Consider the following 27,920-nt stretch of genomic DNA (forward strand, 5'->3'; position numbering starts at 1 on the left):
CTTCTCTTAATGTCTCAAGGACCACACAGCAGCAACAAATAGACATCTATTATCCAATGAGCCTACGGTAAACATAAGAATCAGAGGGACAGAGAGAGCAAAGGGAGTAGACGAAAGCACAGGGCAGAGATTTGCATAATAATGGTGCAATTCTGTAGAATATAATATTTATTTAATTTCAGTGGACACACATGGTTATAAGATGTTATTAAGATTAAGGGTGTTGTGATTGGAATGCTTTTTCCACAAGGTATTTTCCAAATTCCACATTCCTTGAGTCCAGGGGTTTTCAACCTGTGGGCCCCCAGATGTTTTGGCCTACAACTCCCAGAAATCCCAGCCAGTTTACTAGCTGCTAGGATTTCTGGAAGTTGAAGGCCAAAACATCTGGGGACCCACAGGTTGAGAACCACTGCTTAGGTCCAGTCTTTTTTCTCATTTATTAAGACTATATCTGGTTGCTGTCCTGGGGTCTTTTCTAATATGACGATTAATTCCTAGTGAACTGACAAAGTTACACCTGACTTTGGATTTGTTGTCTTTCATACCATATCATCAATATATAATGAAATGTTAAAATCTTTGTAGTAGTCTAAAACTGTCTTTATTGGATTCATATCTCCTGGATGACTGCAAACAGATCTATGTCAACAACTACAAGTGAGAACAACAGGCATCCGTGCCAGTTTCCTCTCTATAACGGGAATGCTTTGGAAATACTTCGCCTTAATTAATATTTGTCTCAGTTTTAGTGGACCTTTGGGATGTAAATTGGGAAGTCTAACTGACCTCCCATTTGGATCACAGTAGAATTATAGAGCTGGAAAATATTACAAAGACTATCCAATCCTCTGCCATACATGGATACGTTATCAAAGGCCTCCTAACGAATCGTCATTCAGCATCTGTTTAAAAATATCTTTGAATCCAGAGGCATTCTTACTAGGCATAACAGATAGATAATTTTTGAAGACACATGATAGACTTTCATTCTGATGACATCTGCAGCAAGAATTGTGTATGCAGAGACATGGTGACTAGAAAATGGAAGACTGGATAGTAAAAGTAGCTGAAATATTGGAAATTGACATTTAAACAAGATATCTATACACAAAAGATCCTTCAATATTCAAGAAAGATTGGGAACCCTACGAAAACTTTGTGAAAGAAGAGAAAATTCCAACATGGCGATTTCATGTTTAGAATGTATTGATCTATATTGGGCACAATGAAGTATGGATACAACAAAAATTAATGTGTATATGAAAGAATGATATGTAAAAATTTGAGGATATATTTCAATGTTTTTTTTTTAAAGGTTAAAATATGTCTATTTGGAGGCCAGGGACAATTTCACATTAATCCCACAATTGTTGTTGTTGTTGTTGATGATGATGATGATGATGATGATGATGATGATGATCATCATCATCATCATCATCATCATCATCATCATCATCATATTGTATGACTGATGTGGGGCTGGGCTCAGGCTTTTAAATAGACATCATGATAATAATATTGATGATGATGATGATGATGATATCATCATCATCATCATCATCATCATCATAAAAGCAGACTGGTAAATTCTCTGGTGAGATATAAAAGTTAAAGCAGATATCCACCAGCATTAAAACTAACATATCTTTTACTCTCAAATTTTTAATTCTCTTTCTTAAATGGAAATTATGCAGGGACTCTATCTCAGATCCATAACAGCATGTCTTGGGTTTTGCAATATAATCACCTCTGCTTCCAACAATTGCTCACTTTAAGTTAATACATACTAATGGCTTTTTTTCCCTAAGTGGGTAGTGAAAATAATATATATTCTGGCAGGTTTTCAGTGGGTTTAATTTGTTATTTTTTGTTTGCTTGTTTCTACAGTTTTATTTTTCTTTCTTGTATTTTGTAAAAAAAAAGTTTTCCACTCTTGCCATCCCCTCCCAATCTCCTCATCATGGTGGCCAGTGAACATGAGAGTTGATTTACTGCCATGGAGTTGATTTACTGACCCATATGTGAAGTGGTCTGTATAGATGTGTTCCTAGTCTCTGCAGCAGCAAAAACAACAGCAGCAGCAACAACAACAACAAATAAGTTTGTGCCATCTTCATTGTGCTCCATGTTAAATGTAGAGTGGGAGGAAACTTCAGACTAAAAAAGTATTCCTGTGGGTGTTACCTGAAGCTGAAAAATGAACAGCTTTCTGTGAGACAGGGAGGAGGCAAAGCAATCTGAGTGATTTCAATAATACAGGTATAAAAAAGGGATAGTTTTCAAACTATGGTGGCAATCTTTTAAGAAGAAGGGGTCCTACTCTTTGCTGGCTGTTATCAGATCATTGGCTATTGACCAATGAAAGACATACATGCATTCTTCTCTCTTTGATATTGTCTGGGAAAGAGTGCCATTATCTTGTAGTTTCTGCAGATGCATAGATAAGCAGGGACAGGTCATGCAGAGAGAGGGGCAAACTAGGTACTCTCTGTATACACTTTGTATACACCATGTTGTCATTTGAGGATCAGGTCCCGGAAACAGTCTTACTTCCATCATTTGCTTGCATGGGTTGCTTATCAGATTATCATGTCAGACTACACAGAGAAGCCATTGAAATCCACAAGCATGTGGACAACTTCAAGAGAAAGGAGGAAACCATGAAAACGAACAAAATTTGGCTACCAGTATTAAAAAAACTCTAAAATCAAAACAGTAGATGGGAACCAACACTGTGAAGGAAGAGGAGCCCCAAGGACGACTATTGACTGAACCCCCCAGGCAAGAGACAAAAACCTTTCCAATGCTAATTAGGATGATTAACTGAAACATTAATGCTGGCTTCCCAGTGACAAAGGACTCTTGCCACACCCTGGACTCTCCACAGATATATATTTTTTCCTTTACTAGTTTATCCATACCTCACAACCTTTGAGGATGCCTGTCATAGATGTGGGCGAAACGTCAGGAAAGAATACTTCTGGAACATGGTGACACAACCCGAAAGACATACAACAACCCTGCTTATCAGATAGTTATCTGAGAACATATCTTTCTCATTCAGCTCTCACATGGAAAGGAAAGTCCGAAAGAAGAAATCAATCTCCATCCCCAACCCCCAAAACAGGTCATTTGGATATATGAGAATGAAAACAAATAGATGAGCAAAAGTTTATACAGTGGGGAAATGAGATTAGGCATGTGCCAAAAAAATTGGAAGAGTCGGAAATCATAAGAAAATTAGAAGTTTTCGGAAGTCATATCCAACGCATTTGCATGGCTCATACCAAGTATTTTGGAATTGAAACTTACCCCATACTTTTTCATTTTAGTTTTGTAAATCTGAGAAGGTTCCCAAAGTCAGTTTCATATTTTGTGCAAGGAAGCAAAACCATTAAGCCAAAAAGGCTGCCTACCTGCCTGCTTTGCCATTCCTCTCCCTGGAATTAATGGTGTCTCAGCATTAGGAGCAGTAAAAAGAGGGAGCAGTGCATTTTGAGAACAGCACAGAACTCTGGGAAATGTAGTTTGGGGAGGGGAGGAGCCCTATGCTAAATAATTCAAAAGACTCTGCCCTAAATTACATTTTCCAGTGTGCATTAGCATCAGTAAGCAACAATCAGGAGAGGAGATAAATCTGTTAATATTCTACACTGTGATGTCTGTTCCTGGGTTATAAAAGGCAGTTCCTCACAATCTCTGAGGATGCCTGCCATAGATGTGGGCGAAACGTCAGGAGAGAATATTTCTGGAACACAGCCATACAGCTCGAAAAACACACAACAACCGTGCAGTGAATTTTTGTGTTCTTTACTCAGAAATCATTTACACCAGACCATGAAGCCCATGGCACTCATAGCCTTTCAAAATGAATTCATTTTTTATGTATAGAAGCAAATGGCAATGGGGAAGGGAATTATATAGTTGAGACTATGTTTATCCCTGCCAGGTGTTCCATGAATCAGTGATTTTGTGAAGCATGGGCTCTTCCAAGTGTGATTTCAATTTGTATTTCTGAGCATATGTTTCAAGATCTACACACTGTTGTGACGTACCTATTTTCTCCCACTGATGTAAACCATATTAATATGCATTATGTAGATGCTTTCATGCACATTTTTCAAGCATGCATTTTTCATACAAATTTCCCAATAATCAACTTTGTAAGCATCTTTTTTGTAAAAAAACAAAACAAAAAGAAAACAAGGTGTTGAAACTAATATGTGCAGTTTTCTGTTTTGATTTACACATTCTATTTCAGCCAACTTTAAGATCTATCATTTGCAAATGTGTATAATCATATATATTTGTAAACTCAGCAAAGATCCCATGCATCTTTTCCCCAGTACTTAATGGTTCCAGTGTTTTTGGAGAGGAGTGGATTTGTGTGTCATAACAATATATGATGGAATGTTCCTAATTGGTTTTTCTATATAATGTATATACTCGAGTATAAGCCTAGTTTTTCAGCCCTTTTTTTAGGACTGAAAAAAAAACTTCCTCGGCTTACACTCGAGTGAGGGTCCTGGTGGGCTTATATTAGGTTGGCTTATACTCAAGTATATATAAATAATAATAATAATAAAACTTTATTATACCCCGCTACCATCTCCCCACGGGGACTCAGGGCAGCCCAACTAGCACAATTTACAAAAACAACAGCATAAATACATTAAACAATATACAAAAAATAGGAAAACACAGTAAGACAATAAAACAAGAGTTAATACAGTAGTAAATCAATCAACCACCAAGAACAATTCAGTCGACTTCATTGGTGGGGGGGACTGCAGCAGCAATATAAAATAACATCATCACTTAAAATACCAGAATAAAAGGGACCTAATAAAATTCAGGATAGATATATAGTGCCAGCTGAGGCACCAATAAATATAATAATAAATATGGTATATTTATTATTTTTCTCTATTATTATTGGTATTGTTACATTTATTATTTTATTCTATTAATGTTGTTACTTTTACATTTATTTTACTCTATTTTTATTATTATTAAGACATTTATAATTTTACTATTTATTATTACATTTATTATTTTACTGCATTTATTATTATTATTATTATTATTATTATTATTATTATTATTATTATTATTACTATTATATTTATTATTTCACTCTATTATTATTAAAAGGATCCATAGGCACATTTAAATTGAAGAAGATGAAAGTAATAATTTAATCAGAGTTGAACAGTCATATCTTAAATTACAGTTTGATGTAAAGATTCAAAAAACTACTGATACCTCAATTAATGTAATTTTATTGGTATCTCGGCTTATACTGGAGTCAATGTTTTCCCAGGTTTTCTGTGGTAAAATTAGGTGACTCGGCTTATATTCGAGTCGGCTTTTACTCGAGTATATACGGTAGATATGGTTATTTGTTATGGCGTAGTGGACTAAAGCCTCGTGACTTGAAGATTGGGTTGCTGACCTGAAAGCTGCCAGGTTCGAATCCCACCTGCGGAGAGTGCGGATGAGCTCCTTCTATCAGCTCCAGCTCCATGCGGGGACATGAGAGAAGCCTCCCACAAGGATGGTTAAAACATCAAAACATCCGGCCATCCCCTGGGCAACGTCCTTGCAGACGGCTAATTCTCTCACTCCAGAAGCGACTCAAATTGCTCCTGATATAAAAAAAAAATCTGCCCATAAACAGGGCTAAAATGCAGTATGTGAAGTGGATGCATTCAATAAAATACGAGCTTTTTGCATTCACACAATCTTTTGCAGATCATTTTGCTGAAACATAGAAAGATCTGAAAGACAAGTGGTAGCAAAGTAATATTGGTTTTGGCTTCCCCCTTCTGATTTTATTCATATTCATGAGCAACACCAGCATTGCTGTGATATAATACAGTTGTAGTTGTGTGTTAGGTTAAACCTAGGAAGACACAGGTTTAAATTTTTGATCAAGCATGAAATTTACCGGTTTCTCTTAGACAAGTCACTGTGGACACTTGCCATGAAAAGTCAGGTAACCTGGGTTATCATGACTGTCACTAGCCACTACATTGCATTTAAATTCCCCATCCAGAGGCGTCAAACCATGTTTGGCATGGCTGGGCATTCAAAGCACCCTCGACAGATGGCCATCCAGCCTCTGCTTAAAAGCCTTCAAAGAAGGAGCCTCCACCACAGTCTGGGGGAGAGAGTTCCACTGTCGAACAGCTCTCACAGTGAGGAAGTTCTTCCTGATGTTCAGGTGGAATCTCCTTTCCTGTAGTTTGAAGCCATTGTTCCGTGTCCTAGTCTCCAGGGCAGCAGAAAACAAGCTTGCTCCCTCCTCCCTATGACTTCCCCTCACATATTTGTACATGGCTATCATGTCTCCTCTCAGCCTTCTCTTCTGCAGGCTGAACATGCCCAGCTCTTTAAGCCGCTCCTCATAGGGCTTGTTCTCCAGACCCTTGATCATTTTAGTCGCCCTCCTCTGGACGTTTTCCAGCCTGTCAACATCTCCCTTCAACTGCAGTGCCCAGAATTGGACACAGTATTCCAGGTGTGGTCTGACCAAGGCAGAATAGAGGGGGAGCATAACTTCCCTGGATCTAGACGCTATACCCCTATTTATGCAGGCCAGAATCCCGTAGGCTTTTTTAGCAGCCGCATCACATTGTAGGCTCATATTTAACTTGTTGTCCACGAGGACTCCAAGATCTTTTTCACACGTACTGCTGTCAAGCCAGTAGTCCCCCATGCTGTATCTTTGCATTTCATTTTTTCTACCGAAGTGAAGTATCTTGCATTTGTCCCTGTTGAACTTCATTTTGTTAGTTTCGACCCATCTCTCTAATCTGTTAAGATCGTTTTGAATTCTGCTCCTGTCTTCTGGAGTTAGCTATCCCTTCCAGTTTGGTGTCATCTGCAAACTTGATGATCGTGCCTTTTAACCCTTCGTCTAAGTCGTTAATAAAGATGTTGAACAGAACTGGGTATAGGATGTTGGCAAGCTGAGCTGAATACATTCCTTTCAGTTCTGTTGAGAAATGTGGTACAATGATGCTGTGAAATGTTAAACTTTGCTAGGAATTATGTCTTTATTCATTGGTATCTCATTGATACACACAATAAATTTGTTGGTGCCTTTCCTCGCACTTGCTGGACACTTTTGATTTAGCACTTATGAATGCTGGAGGCAGAGAGTTCTTTGTGATGTGCTTTCAGCTTTGCTTCTGTTGTTAGGCCATCACAGCTGGTCTTCTGACCTTCAAGGGACAGAACTAGGCTCATCTCTTCACTAGAGTTTTTGCCTGAGGACCATCAACAGAAAGAGAGTCAAGGATATCTTGCTATCAGACTCTATTTGCTTTGACACTGTCAGAAAATGTTTATGTTTTTTTCCACATCTTTTATGCATGTACCCAGAGCTTGCTAGTGCACCATGCTATTTGGGAGTGGGGAGAGAGAACACTGAATAAAAATATAGCTGAATAGAATGTCTACTGTAGAAAGAGAAACATCTGATGCAATGATTTTACAGGTTATTCAACTTCTATTTTGCTGGCCAGGCCACCTCTCATACATTTCACTTGGGTTATCCACTATTTTAATAGGTGGTTGAGAGAAGATCGTATAGGTCTGCCATATATACTCACAAATCAAGCCTGGCTCACACAATTTTGGTGTTCCAGTGCCCAGAGCACAAAAGGCATATTCTTTTTTCATGATATTTTCTGTTCGTGGTTCTCAAACATGAGGAGTGTATATGAGTAAATAAAAAGGCATAATGTAAAGTAAATAAAATGGCATAATGTATGACCTACCTATCTGCCCTACACACTTAGATTTACTGCGGGGTGTTTACTCCAGCTAGCTAGACAAATTGACAAAACTGTCACCCAGAGGATTTTTTCACCAGCCACCCTAAGACTGTGGAATGACCTGCTGGAAATGCTCCAACAGCTAAATCAGCTGTCAGAATTTAAGACACAACACAAGATCCATCTCTTTTGGCAGGCCTGCCAATGTAATTTTAATTTGTGAATTTCAACCTACATTTTATCAGTAAATTTTAAGTTGCATTTTATGTGTGCGTATTTGTTATATATACTTCAGTAGGGCTTTGTTCTACCTCACTGTTTTAACTATGTTGTGCCCTACCTTGAACCACAAGGAAATTGTCGTTGTTGTTATAATAATGATTGAGATTGACCAGGACCTTTTGCTTTTGCTGCCTGCCTGGGATTGAAAATAGATACCCAGCTTCTATTGCCTGAGTGAGTCACAAGTTCAGTAAACCTATCACAATATGTGTATAGTGTGTATGAACACAAACAGACATCCATTTTCAGACACACACACACACACATATTGTCTATCATGGAAGTCTTTAGCCACTGGATTAGGATAGAAATTAGAAAATACAGTAGGTTAGAAATAGATTTGCTCAGGCTATTATAACTAACCTAAATTTTCTAAATGAATCTCCAGTTTATCTATGTTGCAGCTGCATCAGACCTTATAATGGGCTTAGACATTGACTTGGGAAAATGCTCTCTCTCCCTTAATCGAAGGTTCCTGAAAATGAATAATGTCCTACTTGTTCCCTAATGAAAATGTTTATTTTATTTCTATTTTATTTTCACTCATGGCAACTTAGATTCTGACAGTGGATACATTCAGAAATAATAGAGTTGACTTCTAACAGTGGTCTGACAGGCAGGATCATTATATTAAATTATTGTTTTTTGTGGTTTTACTGAATTAAGGTTTGAAACATCAATGGTTCAGAACTCCAGGACTCAATGAGATATCATCAAATAATGTGACAAATTCCAGGTGGTGGTGATGGAGTGCCTTCAAGTTGTTTCTGACTTATGGCATCCTTGAGGTCTGTCTTGAGTATCTGTCTGCATGCTGTCAGACTGAGAACTGGCCTCCCTTCCTGAGTCAATTTGCACCTGGCTAGCTTCAGTATCATCAACACCATTCCCTGCTGTGGGAAAGCCTCCCTGTTCCTCATCTTCTACAGCAGGGACACTCTGAACCTGAATCCCATAATCCCATCAGAGTCATCTTGAACCTAAATCCCATAATCCCAATCAGAGTCACTCTGAGATTCCAGCTGAGTCACAACATTGCCATTCTGTTTGGAATTGCTCCCAGGACACCCATCACAATTAGAACCTAGTGATGATAGTGGTGGTGATTATGATTATCGGCTACTTAAGTATACTTAACTAAGTAACCTCTACTGAATCAATCTTGTCCCCTTAAAGACCTTCCAGAAACCTCATTCATTCATGCTCTGATTGCCAACAAAATGTATCTTCTTATGTATCTTCCATGCATCTATAGGTTTGAGGAGGAGTTATGATCACAGTAATATTCATAATCACAACTAAGGACCTTATCATATTAAGGTCGGGATTCGCCATGTCTCATGGTGAATCTGTGGAGTCCTAGCAGGGGGCGTGGAGAACCCATCACCCCACACCCCACATCACCCAACTTACTGCCAGCCCCATTCCATGGGGGGAAGTGTCCCCTGCCCAGTTTCCCCTATTGTTGCAATGAAGTCTCCCGTGTTGCCACCACAGCATCGTACACTACTTGCTCTCCCTTTTTGGCATGGAGCCCCACCAAAAGTAGATATGTGTCATGTAATGGGCTCCATGGCAAAAGGGGAGAGCAAGTGGTGTGTTATGGGCAAATTAGCTCATATGTTCAGGTAGTAAGCAGCAATCATGATTATGAAATAGCTATAAATAAATCTAAGTAGCTGTTTCATATTCACGGTCACTACCTAGTCATATTTTTGACACTATTTCCAAGGTTGCAGTTCCCATGCAGACCTACTTTCCCTGCAAAAAGAGATTAATCTTGCCAGCAGTTGGAGCACAGGTATATGGTATTTCCTCAGATACAGAAGGGATCGGTCAGGAGAAGTTACTTGGTTAAGTATATTAACTTGCTAGCTGATACAGGATTCTGACCATCAAAATCAAAAGAATGCTGCCTCTTCATTGAAAACACCCATCTATTTGGGCAAGCACTTTAATGTAGTTATTTTACAAATATTAAAAGAATAAAAAATAAAATTGTACAGCTGGAACATTAGGGTTATTAGGCAAAGGCAAAGATTTTCCCTGACGTTAATGTCTGACTCTGGGGGTTGGTGCTCATCTCCATTTCTAAGCCGAAGAGCCGGTGTTGTCCGTAGACACCTCCAAGGTCATGTGGCCAGCATGACTGCATGGAGCGCCATTACCTTCCCGCCGGAGCGGTACCTATTGATCTACTCACATTGGCATGTTTTCGAACTGCTAGGTTGGCAGGAGCTGGAGCTAACAGCAGGCGCTCAAGCCGCTCCCGGGGTTTGAACCTGGGACCTTTCGGTCTGCAAGTTCAGCAGCTCAGTGCTTTAACGCACTTCACCACTGGGGCTCCTAGGGTTATGAACCCATCTTTATTTCACACATGCAGTGTGCCTTATTGCAACTGCTCTGGCTTCATTTGACAGAAGGAACATTGGAACCTGAGCCTGAACCAGTAAGATGCACTAACTAGACCAGCTCTGGCAGCTTTGACTGGGAGCATCTTACCAATGTTTCAAACAGATTGTTTTCTTAATTGGTATTGTCTTCTGGAATCATGAATATCATCTATTTCAACATCTCCTCATGGTAGCCCTGACCTGATTTAGCTTCCATACCCAGATGTAATTAATGTTCTCAGGATCACATGTGCTTAGGCATTTCATGTACTTTGCCTTTTTGTTTCCTGGAAAAGAGTAGGTAAAGGTAAAGGTTTCCCCTGACGTTAAGTCCAGTCATGTCTGACTCTGGGGGTTGGTGGTCATCTCCATTTCTAAGCCAAAGAGCCGGCGTTGTCCGTAGACACCTCCAAGGTCATGTGGCCAGCATGACTGCATGGAGTGCCAACCCCAGATGACTGCATGGAAAAGAGTAGGGGTGTCAAAAGCCCTCTTCAAAATTTTTTTTACTGAAACTCTTTCACTGACTATGATTTTTTTTCCCTGAAGACTTCTCAGTTTTTGCATTTGCAGAAATTGCCATGGAAACTTTATTTTCAGTTCTTTTCTTTCCTGAAGTTCTATGTGTAAATCAAGCTGCTGTTATAGACTGATAGTGTACAAAACTTTTGTTTTGTTTTTTTTAAAAAAAGAAGACTGACGATTGAACAACATTATTATTTTTTATTCTGTATACCAACTTGGAAGAATTCTTTGTTACTGTGGACCAATATTATTTCTCAGACATCATTTCATCTCAGCTGGTTCTGGAAATGTTATATGGACTCTCAGCCATTTTTTTCTCTGCTTAGAAGTGAAATACCACATCACTGCCTCCACATCTCTTTGGAGAAGTCCTGACTGGTGAAATGCTTCATGTTCCCTTTTGAAAAAACTCTGCTGACCTCACCTGCTGTTTCCTGCCTGTTAACAAGAGAACAGAGCTATCTTATATTCTTTGGAATGGTTTCACTGACAGAACTATGTCTGAAATGAAACCACGTTCTCCGATGTGGACTGTGGGGAATGCTGGGAGTGTAAACCAACCATGTAATGAAGTACAACATCTGAACAAAGCAAAGCTAACTGGGGGTCACAGGATGTAGAGACTGGCTCTAAATTTCCTCTGAGATTAAACCTTTTCAAAGGCTCTGCATTCCAGTGCAAATGCATTAAGCGCAAAAGGAGATGATCACAATGCTTTTTGCAGAACACAAATTCTGGTAAGTATGAAACAAGTCCATATTGAATCATTCCAGAAAACTGAAGATAAAATGGTGCATTTTCAATTTATTTGAGTCTCCCTTCAAGTGAAATGAATGTATTTTGTTTTGGTTAGTACAGAATTATATACGCTTGCACATCTTCAGGGGCCTTCTAGAGTCACCCAGAGGTAAAGAAACAACAATGAGTGCAGCTGCTCTCTGTGATTTATTCCCTCCTCTGTTCAATTTAAGAAGGATTACAGGGGAGGGGGGCTTTACAGTTAAATTAAATCTTATAAATGCTAGCTTGTAGTGTAATGTTCACTGTCTAGGGACATTTTGATATAGAATCATAGAATCATAGAGTTAGAAGAGACCACATGGGCCAGCTAGTCCAACCCCCTGTTATGCTGGAAAAGCACAAGTAAATCACCACAGACAGATGGCCATCCAGCCTCTGTTTAAAAGCTTCCAGGGAAAGAGCTTCCACCACACTCCAAGGCTGAGAGCTTCACTGCTGAACAGCTCGTACAGTCAGGAAGTTATTCCTAATGTTCAGGTGGAATCTCCTTTACTTTAATTTTAACCTATTGCTCTAAGTCCTAGTTTCAAGGGAAGGAGAAAACAAGCCTGCTCCCTCTTCCTTATGACAGCCTTTCACATATTTATACATGGCTATTGTGTTTCCTTTCAACCTTCTCTTCTGCAGGCTAAACATCCCCAGCTCTTTAAGATGCTCCTCATAGGGCATGGTTTCCAAACCTTTGATCATTTTAGTCTCCCTCTTTTGGATGCCTTCCAGCTTGCCAATATCCCTTTTAAACTGTGGTGCCCAGAAATTGACACAGCATTCCAGATGAGGTCTAACCAAAGCAGAATAGAGGAGTACCATGACTTCCCTCTATCCAGACACTATACTTCTCTTGATGCAGCCCAAAAGCCCATTGGCTTTTTAGCTGCTGCATCACACTGTTGGCTCATGTTCAATTTGTTGCCCATGAAGATGCCAAGATCTTTCTCACATGCACTGTTGTCGAGCGAGGTATCATCCATCCTGTATCTTTGCTTTTCATTTTTTCTTCCTAAGTGTAGTATCTTACATTTGTCCTTGTTTTGGCCCAGCTCTGTAATCTGTTGAAGTCATTTTGAATTCTGATCATGTCCACTGGAGTATTAAGGTAAAGGTTTTCCTCTGACATTAAGTCCAGTCATGTCTGACTCTGGGGGTTGGTGCTCATCTCCATTTCTAAGCCAAAGAGATCATCCTATATATGCTAACAGTGGGAGAAATACATTATGTGAGGACCTGAGAGGATGGTCTTCTCTCCTGTGGCACCCCCAAATTGTGGAATTTCTCCTCATTAGGGATCTGATTGGTACTAAGATTAAAAAAGGTAAAGGTTTCCTCTGACGTTAAATCCAGTCATGTCTGACTCTGGGGGTTGGTGCTCATCTCCATTTCTAAGCCAAAGAGCCGGCGTTGTCCATAGACACCTCCAAGGTCATGTGGCCGGCATGTCTACATGGAGCGCCGTTACCTTCCCGCCGGAGCGGTACCTATTGATCTACTCACATTGGCATGCTTTCAAACTGCTAGGTTGGCAGAACTTGGGGCTAACAGCGGGCGCTCACTCCACTCCTGGGATTTGCACCTGCGACCTTTCGGTCTGCAAGTTCAGCAGCTCAGCGCTTTAACACACTTCGCCACTGGGGCTCTTATACTGGAGTATTAGCTAATAGCTATCCCTCCTAATTTAATGTCATCTGCAAACTTGATAAGCATGCCCTCTAAACCTTCATCCAAATCCCTAATAAAGATGTTGAACAGTACTGGGCCCAGGTACTCCACTACTCACTTTTTTCCAGGATGAAGTGGAAACATTTGTGAGGACCCTTTAGTCACATAACCAATTACAGATCCACCAAATAGTAGCATTGCCTAGCCCACATTTGACTAGTTTGCTTGCGAGAAGGTCATGGAGGACTTTGTCGAAGGCCTTCCTGAAATCAAGATATGCTACATCCACAGCATTCCCTGCATCTATCAAGCTTGTAACTCTATCAAATAAAGAGATGTTTAGTCTGGCATGACTTGTTTTTGAGAAATCCATGCTGACTTTTAGTAATCACAACATATTTAGTTTCTAATTTGAAAAGTAAAATGTCTAGTAGTGCATTGAGGCACAGATTATGATCATCTATTGTGCATCTAGTTGATTAAACAGGGGTGCATTATAGAGAGCCCATTGGGGTAACGATTAGCATTTTGGACCAAGACTTTAAGATCCAAGTTTAAACTCAAGGCTTTTTCCTATGAAGCTGCTATTCCACAATAGTGGCATGATAACCAATAGCAGCAACATATCGGGATGAGCACCCTTGCTATTTTACAGCCATGCATTCAAGCAACTATGCCAATTCACTAATCCATGATGCCAATATCAAATTTCTGCATAACAACCTAACTTGGCACACCCACACTTCCACTGCTTTGTTTTTAAAATCAAACAAACATTTTAAACAATTTTGCATTCCCACTAAGGTTATTTTAAATAAACCTTGAGTCCCCAAATTACATCCTTTGGAATAGGAAGAAGAAAAGGGCAGAGGAAAACACTGCTCTCTGATATTACTTCATTGCCAGAATGCTGGGACAGAAGTAGAATGGCCCCACCACACTAAGTAGATGATGGGAGGTTGGCATGATTTGTAGCTATTAACTGGTTTTCACATCAATAGTGGATGACAGGTTGATCATAGGGAGGAGGAAGAATGGCGAAAGGATGCACATGTCATCATGCAACACGGACACTCATCAAAGATGAAGGTCCTGCTTCAATGACAGTTTGCCTCCTTTGTACAATAAAATCCTCACTAACTGCATTCAAGAATTCACTCTCTCTCATCATGGCCACCCCCCCCCCTTTCCAGGATTTATCTTTTCAAATCTGGGATTGGGTTTCTGTTCACTTCTATTTTAAATGGGTGGGTTTGTTATTCTGAAGTCAATATGACCTTTGGAAGTCCCGGGACTACAAAATACAGTAGAGTCTCACTAATCCAAGTCTCGCTTGTCCAAGCCTCTGGATAATCCAAGCCATTTTTGTAGTCAATGTTTCCAATATATCGTGATATTTTGGTGCTAAATTCGTAAATACAGTAATTACAACATAACATTACTGCGTATTGAACTACTTTTTCTGTCAAATTTGTTGTATAACATGAAGTTTTGGTGCTTAATTTGTAAAATCATAACCTAATTTGATGTTTAATAGGCTTTTTCTTGATCAGTCCTTATAATCCAAGATATTCGCTTATCCAAGCTTCTGCCGGCCCGTTTAGCTTGGATTAGTGAGACTCTACTGTAGCTATGGGAGTTCTAGACTTTATTCACTCCAAAATAATGTAATGGTGAAGAGATGTTCACCAGTTTGTCCCTTTTTCCATGCAGCACTGTGCCCACAGCTCTGAATGATACTCCTTTGTGATTGTGAGAGCAGAGTATGACTATGAGGTCTCAAGAACTGAGGCTAGGCATCTAGAAGGTTTTTTAAAGTTCATATTTATGCTAAACATTGAACATGTAATTCAGATTTAAAACCATGCATCATTATGTGTACCTTCAACAAATTTCCAAAATGAGATATACTAATATCAAGCCAATCATCAAATAGTATCTTTAATACAAATGTGAGTAGATCAAATGTGAGTAGATCATTAGGTACCACTCCGGCGGGAAGGTAACAGCGTCCTATGCAGTCATGCCAGCCACATGACCTTGGAGGTGTCTACGGACAACGCTTGCTCTTTGACTTAGAAATGAAGATGAGCACCAACCCCCAGAGTCGGACACGACTGGACTTAACATCAAGGGAAACCTTTACCTTTACTTTTATTATTTAATGTTTGTTTTATTGTTTAATTTATTACATTTTCTTTATTTGTCAGCAGGATATTGAAATCTCAAGCATGTAGATCTATATATACAGTAGAGTCTCACTTATCCAACACTCGCTTATCCAGCATTCTGGATTATCCAACGCATTTTTGTAGTCAATGTTTTCAATACATCGTGATATTTTGGTAACAAATTCATAAATATAGTAATTACGACATAGCATTACTGTGTATTGAACTACTTTTTCTGTCAAATTTGTTGTATAACATAATGGTTTGGTGCTTAATTTGTAAAATCATAACCTAATTTGATGTTTAATAGGCTTTTCCTTAATCTCTCCTTATTATCCAACATATTTGCTAATCCAACATTCTGCCAGCCCGTTTACGTTGGATAAGCGAGACTCTACTGTATTTATGTTCTTTTAGATGTGAGCTATGTGAAGGAGGTGCATCTTCAATGTATTGTGCATATTTTGGTTTTATTTGATGTGCAGGTTATGTCACAACTTGGTATTCATCAATGTCTGTGCTGGTATGAACTAGCCTAGACTATTACACTACTTCATGAAGTATGAATGGAGCAAAGTTGATTGGTCTATAGTAGGAATTGAATGAATATAGGATTTATTTGCACAGAAAATGTTATTTTCTACACTAAAACTTTGTGAATGTTGCAAAGAATAGTTCCCAAAGTATGACTAATATTCAAAAACTGCTATTTTCAAAGCTACTCATTTCTTCCTTTGGGAAAAAAGCTAAAAAAGAATGACATAACAACTTCAGAGTTTTCTTACCCTTTATCAGAGTACAGTCTGCCCTTTTTGTAGGGAAAATGTGTTTGTTACATTTCTGTGAGATTTCAAGTGCAAATGCATGCTTCCTGTTAGTTTTCTACTTCAGCCCTATAAAAAGAAACATAGGCACATGGCTTTATTAGAAATATAATGAGCAGTTCACTAGGGATTTGAACTGTCGCCAAGTGGCCCCTCAAAGCTCAGTTAAAAACAGCTCAGACATTTCTACATTTTCTGATTAGGCTCATATAGGGCTTGGGCAGCCCAAGAAACAAAAGAGCAAACTAATTCTTTTGGAAGTTATAGCTCTCAGTGAACTAATAAACTCAACAAGGCCCCGAGCTGTATAGATGACTAGTAAAGTGCTTTCTGCAGCAGTTCCTTGGAGGAAGGTTAAAAGTAGCAGGAGATTGAAGAAAAATAGAAGAGGAAACAGATAAAGGAAGGAAGGAAAATATAGTTGGGGAGCAAACATCAAGAATGCTCTTAGGAACTTTCCTGATGTTCCATTGTTGTTAGCTAAGAAATGTTACTAATGATTAAAAAAAACCCTTATATCAGGCTCATAATGACAACATTAATTGTATTCTTAACTTGGATGCCATCTGTTTGTCTCTGCAGAATACTTTTTTCTGCTTGATTGTCCAGGGCTTCCACGTCTAGCAGGAACAGAAATAGTTCAGCAAAACTAGAAATAAGCAAATCCCTTCACCAGATCAACCAGGATTTTGATACAGTTTGTCAAGACTGGGCAGGTGGAAAGCAAGGAGGGAGAAAGTGGAGGGAACCATCCTACTTCATTCCCTTCCATCTTGTCCTGCCTTCTGGGATGGCTTTCCATCCCACATGATTTCCCATCTTTTTATCGTCCTTTTTATCGCCGCAGAGAAAACGGCATCTGATAAGGTCTGGGGCTCTGTCCACACCAGGTGAAATACTATGCAGTAATCCCCTTGAGAGCTGCACAATGGGGAGTCCACACATAGCAGCATGGAAGCATCCTGAATGCTTTCTGTAGTCTGAAAGGCCTTCTGGATGAACAGTGTTTTGGCACCAGTAATCTGTACTTCTGGGGGCTAATGCTATCATTTCACTGGCCAGAAAAGCTCTCCAACAGAGCCTTGTGATGACCAGAACTGACAATTACCAGCAAGGCTTTGCAAGGAAACTGCTTGTGACCAGTGAAATAGCAATGGGACTTTTTGACAAGTGGGCACTGGATCACCCCAGATCCAGCTACCAATGTATCAAAAACACCAGGGGTGACTCTGAACATTTTCAGAAGCTCCAGTGTAAATGTTGGAAATGTAAATCACACAAAGGTAGTTTTTACCACATGTGATGGTTGTGGGAAAAAACAGCTATATTCTGGAGATTAATACATACGTGCAAAAAAACCCAAAAAAAACTCAAAATAGACTTTCCGATGAAACCTGAAATCTATTTATTAGGCATGTTTGGCTTTGACTTTTTTAACGATTTAAACATAGACAAGATATTCACATTTTTAGTGACAGCAGCTAGGATGGTGTTTTCCAAACTTTGGAAACAAGAGATAATTCCTACTAAGACACATTGGTTGGATAAAATCATGGAAATAAAAGATATGGACAAATTGACTTATTTGATGAAGCAGAGTAATGGAAAAGGAATTAAAAAGACAGACTGGACAATGGTTGATAATTATTTAAAAAAGGATAGAAACTAAGTTAAGAAATAATAAGACGGACTGGTTACATTTAGACAGATAGCAGAAAATGTAATTGATTTGTAGAAAGGTCAGAAGATCAGAACGGTATGGAGAAAAGAAAGAAGAACGGAAGTCAACAAACATTTTTATTGTTATTTGTCTTTTTCTTCTTCTTCTCTTGTGCTCTCTTATTTTTTCTTCTTTTCTTTTCTTTACTTTCCCGTAAAAACTTGTTCTCACACTTTCGCTGTAAAGTTTTGAAAATCGCAATAAAAATTTTTTTAAAAAAAGAAGAAGAAGCTCCAGTGTAATCTGCAGTCATTGTGACAACTTAATGTCTGGAAGCAACATTTCTGCTGTGGAACTGCTTTGTACATCAACGTCTGTAGTGAGTTTGAGGTGAGTATATTTTGGTTGGTTGGTATACACATATGACGGAGAATAAGCAGCAATCTGTGTAGCCAGGAGCTATAAAACAAGGAGATATGTCCTACACAGGTAAAAAGTGGGGCCCTGAAGCAGCATAAAACATACTGGTTCATGGCTGCATTGTGGCCAGACAGGGATGCTCTAAACTGCCTCCATGGTGAAACATTGGCTTCGCCACCCAACCATGCCAAAGCCAATTCAGGATTTGAACTTTCTCTTACTGCAGGATTGTGACTTTCCCATGATTTGTTTGTTTTTTTAACCCAGGGTCCAGCCACATTAAGCAGTTTACCCCAGGTTAACTTGCATCACCCTTTGTGTGATGTCTGGATACAGGATACTGTGACTCTGCACCACATGAATTGGCAGGATAGAACCATCCATTGTGATGCCCAAGTGATCTCTGGCTGATAATTTTAAACGACTCTTCCTAAACTACAAATCCCAGGATTTCATAGGCTGTAGCCATGGCAGTTAAAGAGAAAAATAGTGTTGCTTGTAACAGTGTGATGTCACCAGAAATCTATCAAATTAATCATTTTTCTCCAGCCTCTCTTCTGTGGATACAGACATACAAGGAACCAGCTGGATTTGTACTAATACAAACAGGCTGACTCAAGATCATTTACTGTCCAGGGCAAAGAACAATCCCAACAGTTGTACCAAATAGTGGACCTGAGTGGAAGCTCAACGGGCCGGCAGAACCTTGGATAAGCAAATATCTTGGATAATAAGGAGGGATTAAGGAAAAGCCTATTAAACATCATATTAGGTTATGATTTTACAAATTAAGCACCAAAACATCATGTTATACAACAAATTTGACAGAAAAAGTAGTTCAATACGCAGTAATGTTATGTTGTAATTACTGTATTTACGAATTTAGCACCAAAATATGATATATTGAAAACATTGACTGCAAAAATGCCTTGGATAATCCAGAACCCTGGATAAGCGAGTCTTGGATAAGTGAGACTCTTCTGTACTTTAGGAGAGCAAAAGGGACAGTATCGTGAGTAAAGCATGGTCATTTAGCCGACGCAGGACAGACTGTGGACCAAGCACACAGACTCCCTTTGCCAATATAAAGCACTAGCTGTGCCCGGCCACGCGTTGCTGTGGCGAAGTATGGTGGTATGGCAAATAAAGTATTGAGGAATTGGTGGTAGTTAAGGTAAAGGGTAAAGGTGTGGAGTCCAGATAATCCAGTTAAAGTAGATAATATAAGATTATATGGGTTATATAGCTGTGTGGAAGGGCCTTGAGTCTACACTGCCATCTAATCCAGTTAAAATCTGATAATCTGTATTTTATAGGCAGTGTGGAAGAGGCCTAAGTGAGGCCTAACTCTGCCTGTCCCCTGGGTGAGTGGGTTGCTAGGAGACCAAGTGGGCGGAGCTTAGCCTTCTAACTGGCAGCAACTGGATAAAAACAATTATTCCTCTCCCTCTAATTAGGTCTTTATTTATTTTTTCTTTTTGTTGTATCAACCTAGAGGCATAGATGATGGGTTGTGTTGTCAATTTTTGAGGTTGTGGGGTGTTTAGTTTTGTTGTTTTGGCGGTCGCCAGGATTCCATCACTTTTTTATATAGAGAGATTGGGCAGAAGGGGGAATGTCACTGCCGTATTTTGGTATATGCTTATGGAAATGATTGTCTTACTTGCTTAATTGAAAGCCCTGCCTAGATTTAAAGCTGTACAACAATATTACGATATATTGAATGTACAGTATGTTCATAGGCACAGTATATAAATGTTTTTTTCTCAAAAGAGAGGCAGAACTTTTCCCCCTCTGTTGTCTTAAAGAGAACACTGTGACAGTTGCTACTGAGTGCTTACTGCAGTTTCTTGTTGTAAAAGTGACAACACAGAGAGAGTGGGAGATAAAATATGCCAACAAAAAGACTATCTAACTTAAGAGCAACACTGATATTCCCGCAAGCTGAGAAAATCCCCTTTGTTGTCACTGCTGTTTTCCTTGCTTTGTTTTCACATCGTTATTTATCTGGGTTTGGAACAGACTTGCATACCAACACAACGGGAAGAAATTTTGCATGAGCTCAGACCAATTGCACCATAAGCCTTATTTATGATTTTCTGTATAGCAGTGTATTCTGTTCTAAAAATGGATTGTTTCGACAGGGGAGCTCTAGCCCGAAGACAAAGGGGGTAAGAATGCACGTTTCTGTTCAATATTTGAGCACAGCAGCAATTGGCTGGCTAATTTTGTGAGCTCTGTAAAGACCATGTGCCAAGGCATCATGTGGATATGGAATGCTGAAACGGATGCCTCTTCCTCATAAAAGAGAGCCTTGATAGAGTAGCAAAAAGCATTGTGAAAATACTTCAATACACCAAGGAGTACAGTTTACCAGGAATGCCTTCTGTGTAATTTCCTGTTCAAATAAGTCTAAGCTGAGAAAAACTGATGTTTCAAAAGTAAAGAGGGAGAATAATCCAAATGACATATGGTCCCCTTGTGACTTTTCAATTTTGGCAACGAGTTGATTTCATTCACAGTTTGTAAGTCTGTTTTGGCCATCGTAGGCTACCAGCCATATATAGCACCATGCCAGCTTTAGGTTGACTCCTGCAGTTGTCAATGTTGATGTGTTTTGTTTGGTTTGCATTAGTTGTTGGAATGAATGTTAATGAAATAACACTGATATTGAAAGTCTGTGGACATTTGTAATTTGCCTTGTGAATATGAATTCCCAAATGTGGATTCACATTCTGAATATGAAAAGTTTGCCTCAGACATACAGGTGTCTATTGATTTATCATTTTTTTAAAAAAAAAATCATGCAAGTATCAAATAACAGCTCCAATAGTCTGCTGCACTGTATGATGCAATTGTTGTTGTGTGTCTTCAAGTCATTTCTGTCCAGCTTCGACAAGTGTCGAGCCAATTTTAATAGGCTTTATCCGGAAATCTCATCGAACCCACACATGGCAATGTAATCTTGGCCAATAATGCTTGTAACTTCATGATTAGACTGTTGCAGAACGCTGTACATGGGGCTGATCTTAAAAGGACTTAGAAGCTGCAACTAGTATAATTAATAACAACACTCAACAAAAAACATATGCTACATTCTTTAAAGGAATTCTCCAGGCTTCCCATGTACTTCTGGTTTAAATGCAAGGTGCTGAGGATAACATTAAAAGCAATAAGCAGCCTGACACCTTTATACATGACTGGTTATGTGCTGTATGCTTCTCTGAACAGTAAGATCTGTTGGAAGGCCCTTCCACACAGCCATATAACCCAGAATATCAAGGCAGATAATCCACAATATCTGCTTTGAACTGGGTTATCTGAGTCCACACTGCCATATAATCCAGTTAAATGTGGATTTTATACAACTGTGTGGAATGGGCGAAGGGATCCTCCTATATATGCTAACAGTGGGAGAAATACATTATGTGAGGACCTGAGAGGATGGTCTTCTCTCCTGTGGCACCCCCAAATTGTGGAATTTCTCCTCATTAGGGATCTGATTGGTACTAAGATTTAAAAAGGTAAAGGTTTCCTCTGACGTTAAATCCAGTCATGTCTGACTCTGGGGGTTGGTGCTCATCTCCATTTCTAAGCCAAAGAGCCGGCGTTGTCCATAGACACCTCCAAGGTCATGTGGCCGGCATGTCTACATGGAGCGCCGTTACCTTCCCGCCGGAGCGGTACCTATTGATCTACTCACATTGGCATGCTTTCAAACTGCTAGGTTGGCAGAACCTGGGGCTAACAGCGGGCGCTCACTCCACTCCTGGGATTTGCACCTGCGACCTTTCGGTCTGCAAGTTCAGCAGCTCAGTGCTTTAACACACTTCGCCACTGGGGCTCCTGGTACTAACATTGGCTTCATTTAAATACAGTCAAATTAAACATGTCTTCTTTATTAATGCCTTGGAAATCCAAAAAGTATTTTTCCACGTTTATATACTTTAAATGGTTTTATACCGTTAGGGCTGAAACGGTGAATATGTTTTTAGAGTATTTGTCAGAATGTTAAAATGTTAATTATTGTTGACATTATTTTGAATTGCTATTTGTCTATACACCATCCTGAGACCTTGTGATATGGGGCAGGGTATAACTAGTTTAATAAAACAAATAAAATAAGTACGTTAAGTATACAGAATATGAAAATGATACTATTTAATCCTGTATAGTGGGTCTGCTGTATCCATGTGAGTTTGGTTCTGGGATTCACTGTGGTTATGGACAAAAGTGGATAATCATGCCCTATATTATTGAATGATGGTGACATGAATGTGCCTACTTCAGGATGTTTGTTTTCTCATCACTAACATTTACTAATATGATGCATAATGATCTGTGGTCACTAGAAACAGTGGATTTGACTCCTGCAGATCAGGAGGGCACACTGTACCTCAGTGTTGCTGACACAATGACTGGAACACTACAAGATATCACAAGAAAAAAATTGAAGAGCACAACTGCACAGCAATAAATGTCTAAGAATTCAATGGTACTTACATGTAAGGGGCCGCAGTGGTGCAGTGGTTAAACCGCTAAGCTGCAGAACTTGCTGACCAAAAGTTCTATGGTTTAAATCCATGGGACAGGGTGAACTCCTGTGGTTAGCCCAGATTTCTTCCAACCTAGCAGTTCAAAAACATGCAAATGTAAGTAGATCAATAGGTACCACTTTGGCAGGAAGGTAACGGTGCTGAATGCAGTCATGCTGGCCACATGACCTTGGAGGTGTCTATGGACAATGCCGGTTCTTTGGCTTAGAAATGGAGATGAGCACCACCCCCCAGAGTTGGACTCGATTAGACTTAATGTCAAAGGGAAACCTTTACCTTTACTTTACATGTGAATGGATGTGTATAAGATTGTCTGACATTTTTGTAGATATTTTAACTTCTAATAATCAACTCTGTTTCTGAAGTGTGTAATGCATGCCTGGATAGTTTCAGAGGAATTTATGACAGCTGTGTGAAATGAATAGACATAGCTGATGTTGTGGGAGCTCATATCTCCCACAACTAAGTCAGCTTGTTCAAAATGTTGGTAGGTACAAGTTTATATTATAAAATGAATCAAGTGTGTAAGTAATACATACATGGATATATTTCCAACATGTTCACCTCCATTTGAAGATTAAGAACTAGAAGATTTAACTTTGAGAAAATTATCTTTTAGATCTGCATCAATTGATTTTTTTTGCATTCAGATGCATGCATCAATTGATCTTAATAATAGAAATGAGTTATCCAGTAAGAGTCCAGTAAAAGTGAATATTTCTCAGTTTTCAATGACGCCTTGGACTGGGTTTCAAGTCCTCTTGAAGAATGATTATAAGTCTTGAGCTCATTCCAAATGTCTGTTCATCTCAGGAAGATATTGAATCATTTGTTGATTTAAATTCTCATTTTTCTTGAAATATTATTGTACTTGCAGATATTCAAACCACAGCTGGATATGTTTAGGACTTTTCTGTTATACTGACACCAAGGAAAGTATAGATTCATGGTCATATAAATCCATAAATGTTTCAGTCCTGGCTTTAGTCCATGATGAGAATACGTCTCTTTGTTATGCCTATTAAATGATGTTAAACAAGAAAACCAAATCAAGGAAGAAATCCCAGGGGAAGGAAGATTTCAATATTTATCCTACAAAGTGCTGCATACAGTGGGATATGCTAGCCAACTTTCAGGCCTTTAAGACTTCTGCGTGTGAAGGAAGGTTTCAAAAGACATTCTATTGATTTCTTGTAGTCTTTTAAACTACAATGCTACACTGTTCCATACTTACTATCTGAGAAATTCTGATTTGTAGAGCCAAAAGCATGCTATTTCAGTTCAACAATTGTTAGGCCTTTGAAAATATTAATTCATATTATTTAGTGGAATCGGTCTCCAAATAAATATTAGAATTGCAGCTTTGAATTCCTATAAATATATGTATTCCCAATCCTTTCAAAATATAGTTATCAAATTGCACTGAACTTGATGTTGCGGTTCTCTTGTTAAATCAACAGATGATATTCCTGGAAGCATTTTATATTCTATATAGCCAACTTGTAGCATGATCAAATACTGAATTTCTTATAATATCTGCGATATCATTTCTAGGGAGGAACTCAGCATTAGATGGATAAATGTAGTTTCCTATGTGTTAAACTATTAGATAATATAGGCATCTTTTTTTACATTATTTAACACAGATGTACTTCAGTGACTTAAATAAAAATAAATTGTTATAATATGTTCCATCTGTCAAAGAGTTTCCCTTCTTTGTAAACTGCATAACACATAACTAGCTGTGCAATATACAACTGAGTTTTACAAAATTTTGTAAAATTCACCAGGAATCCCGTATTTTTTATTTCTTGCTGCTCACATCCATTCTTAGATTTTTAGACCTCCTTGAAAGAAGTAGATTCCTTTATAATCAGTTTATGCTCTTGTGATGTTTTATATTACTAAATAATTCATAAATGATTGAACATACTCTCTCAGGGAAGATATATGTTATAATATTCCACAAAATATTTTACGGTTTCTCCTGGAAGGAATCAGTTCTTTTCCCTTAGCTATTTCTTTAAAAAATAAATAAATAAATAAATCCATACATTCCTTGTGTTTATGAAGAGCATGGGAGAAGAAGGGAGCAGAGCCATCAACAAGAAGGTGTGCAGTATTAAATAATTCAGGCCACAACTTTTTGGTGACAATTTTGGTTTTGCAACTAATGTGCTGCCCCATTGAGAAAATTCAATGGAGTGTTGTGCTGAGGCCATGCTCCATTTGAACTTGTGTGTTTCCATCCCATTACAATGAGGCTGGCATGTCATCCCTTGAACTTGTCAGGATAATGATAACATCCCGCAGAATATCTCAGCCCCTTTTAACTCTTAGTGTGATAAAAACTCAAAAATATACACAGGAGTCTGTTGCTTTAAAGTAGAAAAGAAAATTTAGTTCTATTCACTGCACAAAAACACAAAACAAAACAGAAGAGTTGTTCTCACCAATAAAAAACAATATTTCTGGTGAGTCTTCTTCTTCAAACGATAGCATGCAAACAAACTGCAACTTTGCTTTTAATAGAACGTTCTTATCTTGCCTTCCTTGGCACTCCAAACGGCTTCATGCTCAAGACGCTGCATAACCACTCCTAGCAACAGCTTCTTCAGCTCTCAATGAGCCATCAAGCTAAGCCAAATGCAAAGCTCAAAGCTTACAAACTTAGTGCCTTGTTTTATGCAGAAGTTGATAACTCACCCAATTAACTTGTGGCAGCTGTAACAGAAAAGGTTCTGATCCTCCCTGTTACTTAGAAAAAGCCTGTAAACCTCTAGTAGCAACAGAACTGGGTTGTTGATGGTCTAACTCTGAAGGACTCTTAATAGAACACTGGCCCATTTGTTTTGGGAGACGCCAATCTCACCTTGGCTCTTGTGCTTCAGTGGCACAGTAAAGGTAAAAGTAAAAGTTTCCCCTGACGTTAAGTCCAGTCGTGACCGACTCTGGGGGTTGGTGCTCATCTCCATTTCTAAGCCGAAGAGCCGGCGGTGTCCATAGACATCTCCAAGGTCATATGGCCGGCATGACTGCATGGAGCGCCGTTACCTTCCTGCCGGAGCGGTACCTATTGATCTACTCACATTTGCATGTTTTCGAAATGATAGGTTGGCAGGAGCTGGGGCTAATAGTGGGCGTTCATTCCGCTCCGATTTGAACCTGGGACCTTTTGGTCCACAAGTTCAACAGCTCAGTGCTTTAACACACTGTGCCATCAGGGGCACAAGAGCCAAGCAAATGAAAGTGTATTTTCACATTTCAGAACCTATTGAAGTTGTAATACATTCCACAGGCCACTGCAGATGGCATGAAGCCAGATTTCTTGCTTCTGGTTAGAGAGATGGGCCCTATTCATTTGAAAAAGTTCCGCTGCTTTGACAGAGATTGGTTGATGCTGAAGAACAAAGCCATCAAATGTCAATGTAGCCTACAGCCTTGTTAATGATGGGGTCTGTCTTATCTTTTTAGAGCAGAGTCATTCATTACCTCATTGTCTCCAAAGGCCTGGATAAGATGATGGCTATATGAGAACAGCACTATGTAGGAGCATTTAGGCACAATGTGTTTAAGCGCTGAGCTGCTGAACTTGCAGACCAAAAGGTTGCAGGTTCAAATCGGGGGAGCGGAGTGAGCGCCCTGTGGTTAGCTCCAGTTTCTTACAACCTAGCAGTTCGAAAACATGCCAATGTGAGTAGATCAATAGGTACGGCTCTGGGGGGAAGGTAATGGCACTCCATGCAGTCATGCCGGCCACGTGACCTTGGAGGTGTCTATGGACAACGCCGGCTCTTCGGCTTAGAAATGGAGATGAGCACCAACCCCCAGAGTCGGACACGACTGGACTTAATGTCAGGGGAAAACTTTTACCTTTACCTAGGGCATTCCATTTGCCCAAATTGTGTTTCCTGGATTGCATGATCAATGTCATAGAATTATAATGTTGAAAAAATCTTTATAGCCATCAAATCCAACCCCTAGCCATGCAGGAATACACAATCAAATATATCAAGAATTCAACATGAATTCACATGTTGCTGGATTTCAGACATCAACTGAATCACATACTTTCCCATCCAAGAACCTGAGGCCCCCCCAGACAAACCTATATCCCAGAATCTGATCCCTGGTGCTCTTTTTTAAACTGGGTTATTTGAGTCCACACTCCCAAATATTCTGGAGTAAACAGAAAACCTGGGATCAAATCCTGGGATAAAGGGCCTGTCTGAAAAGGCCCAAAGTGGAAATATATTCTCCAGGTAGCAATAGCCTGCAAAACTAATGCTGCGGCTATAGATCTTAATCTTTGGTTAATTTGTACATATTTGTGCAAACCTGTATGTTTTCCTAAATACTCAGGGAGAATTAAATATGTGGAAGAAATACTCACATTGGTCCAGAAAAGTATAAAGGTCAAAGGAAATTATTCAAATTGCAGTAGCTTAGGAGGGTACAGTATAAATCTCCCCTGGGTATAACATTTAAGATGAAGAAATTGCTCTAGAAGTTTAAGAAGAGATACCAACTTGTCCTCTGGGAACATGGATGCAGCTAAAAGTTAGTTAATAAGCTATACACCAAATTAAATTTAATGAAGAGAGTGGTCCTCAACCCTACAACAGTGATTCCCAAATTCTCCAGGTGCCAGAACCATTAGATGCTTTGGCTGAAGTCTACAACACCTAGAGTATCAATTACTAATTAAAGCTCCAGATTCTAAGACAGACCCTGAAAGACTTTCAGGTGATTGCTATAGTCAGCCTACTCATAGGACCTGCTAAGAATCATCCAAATAATTTGTGATTTTAGGAATCCCTGATTGTTTCTGAATGCCCATTCAAA

At 39.2% G+C, this 27,920-nt stretch overlaps 1 long non-coding RNA gene across 3 annotated transcripts in view; it reads right to left on the reverse strand.

Annotated features, from left to right (window-relative positions):
* LOC107983120 (uncharacterized) overlaps positions 1-25,769 on the reverse strand; it is a 167,385-nt gene extending 141,616 nt beyond the window's left edge. Inside the window, exons 1-2 of one of the 3 annotated variants that reach the window (XR_001730567.2) lie at positions 25,529-25,765; positions 23,023-23,147 (exon numbers count right to left, since the gene is read on the reverse strand). This is a non-coding gene — a long non-coding RNA (uncharacterized LOC107983120). Of the gene's footprint in view, positions 1-23,022; positions 23,148-25,528 lie in introns of all 3 variants that reach the window. The other 2 variants (XR_001730568.2, XR_010006168.1) reach the window with 2 other exon arrangements.
* Between the last annotated feature and the right edge of the window lie 2,151 nt (positions 25,770-27,920).

The sequence above is a fragment of the Anolis carolinensis genome, chromosome 4 (genome assembly GCF_035594765.1).
Source record: "Anolis carolinensis isolate JA03-04 chromosome 4, rAnoCar3.1.pri, whole genome shotgun sequence".
NCBI classification, from domain to species: Eukaryota; Metazoa; Chordata; class Lepidosauria; order Squamata; family Dactyloidae; genus Anolis; species Anolis carolinensis.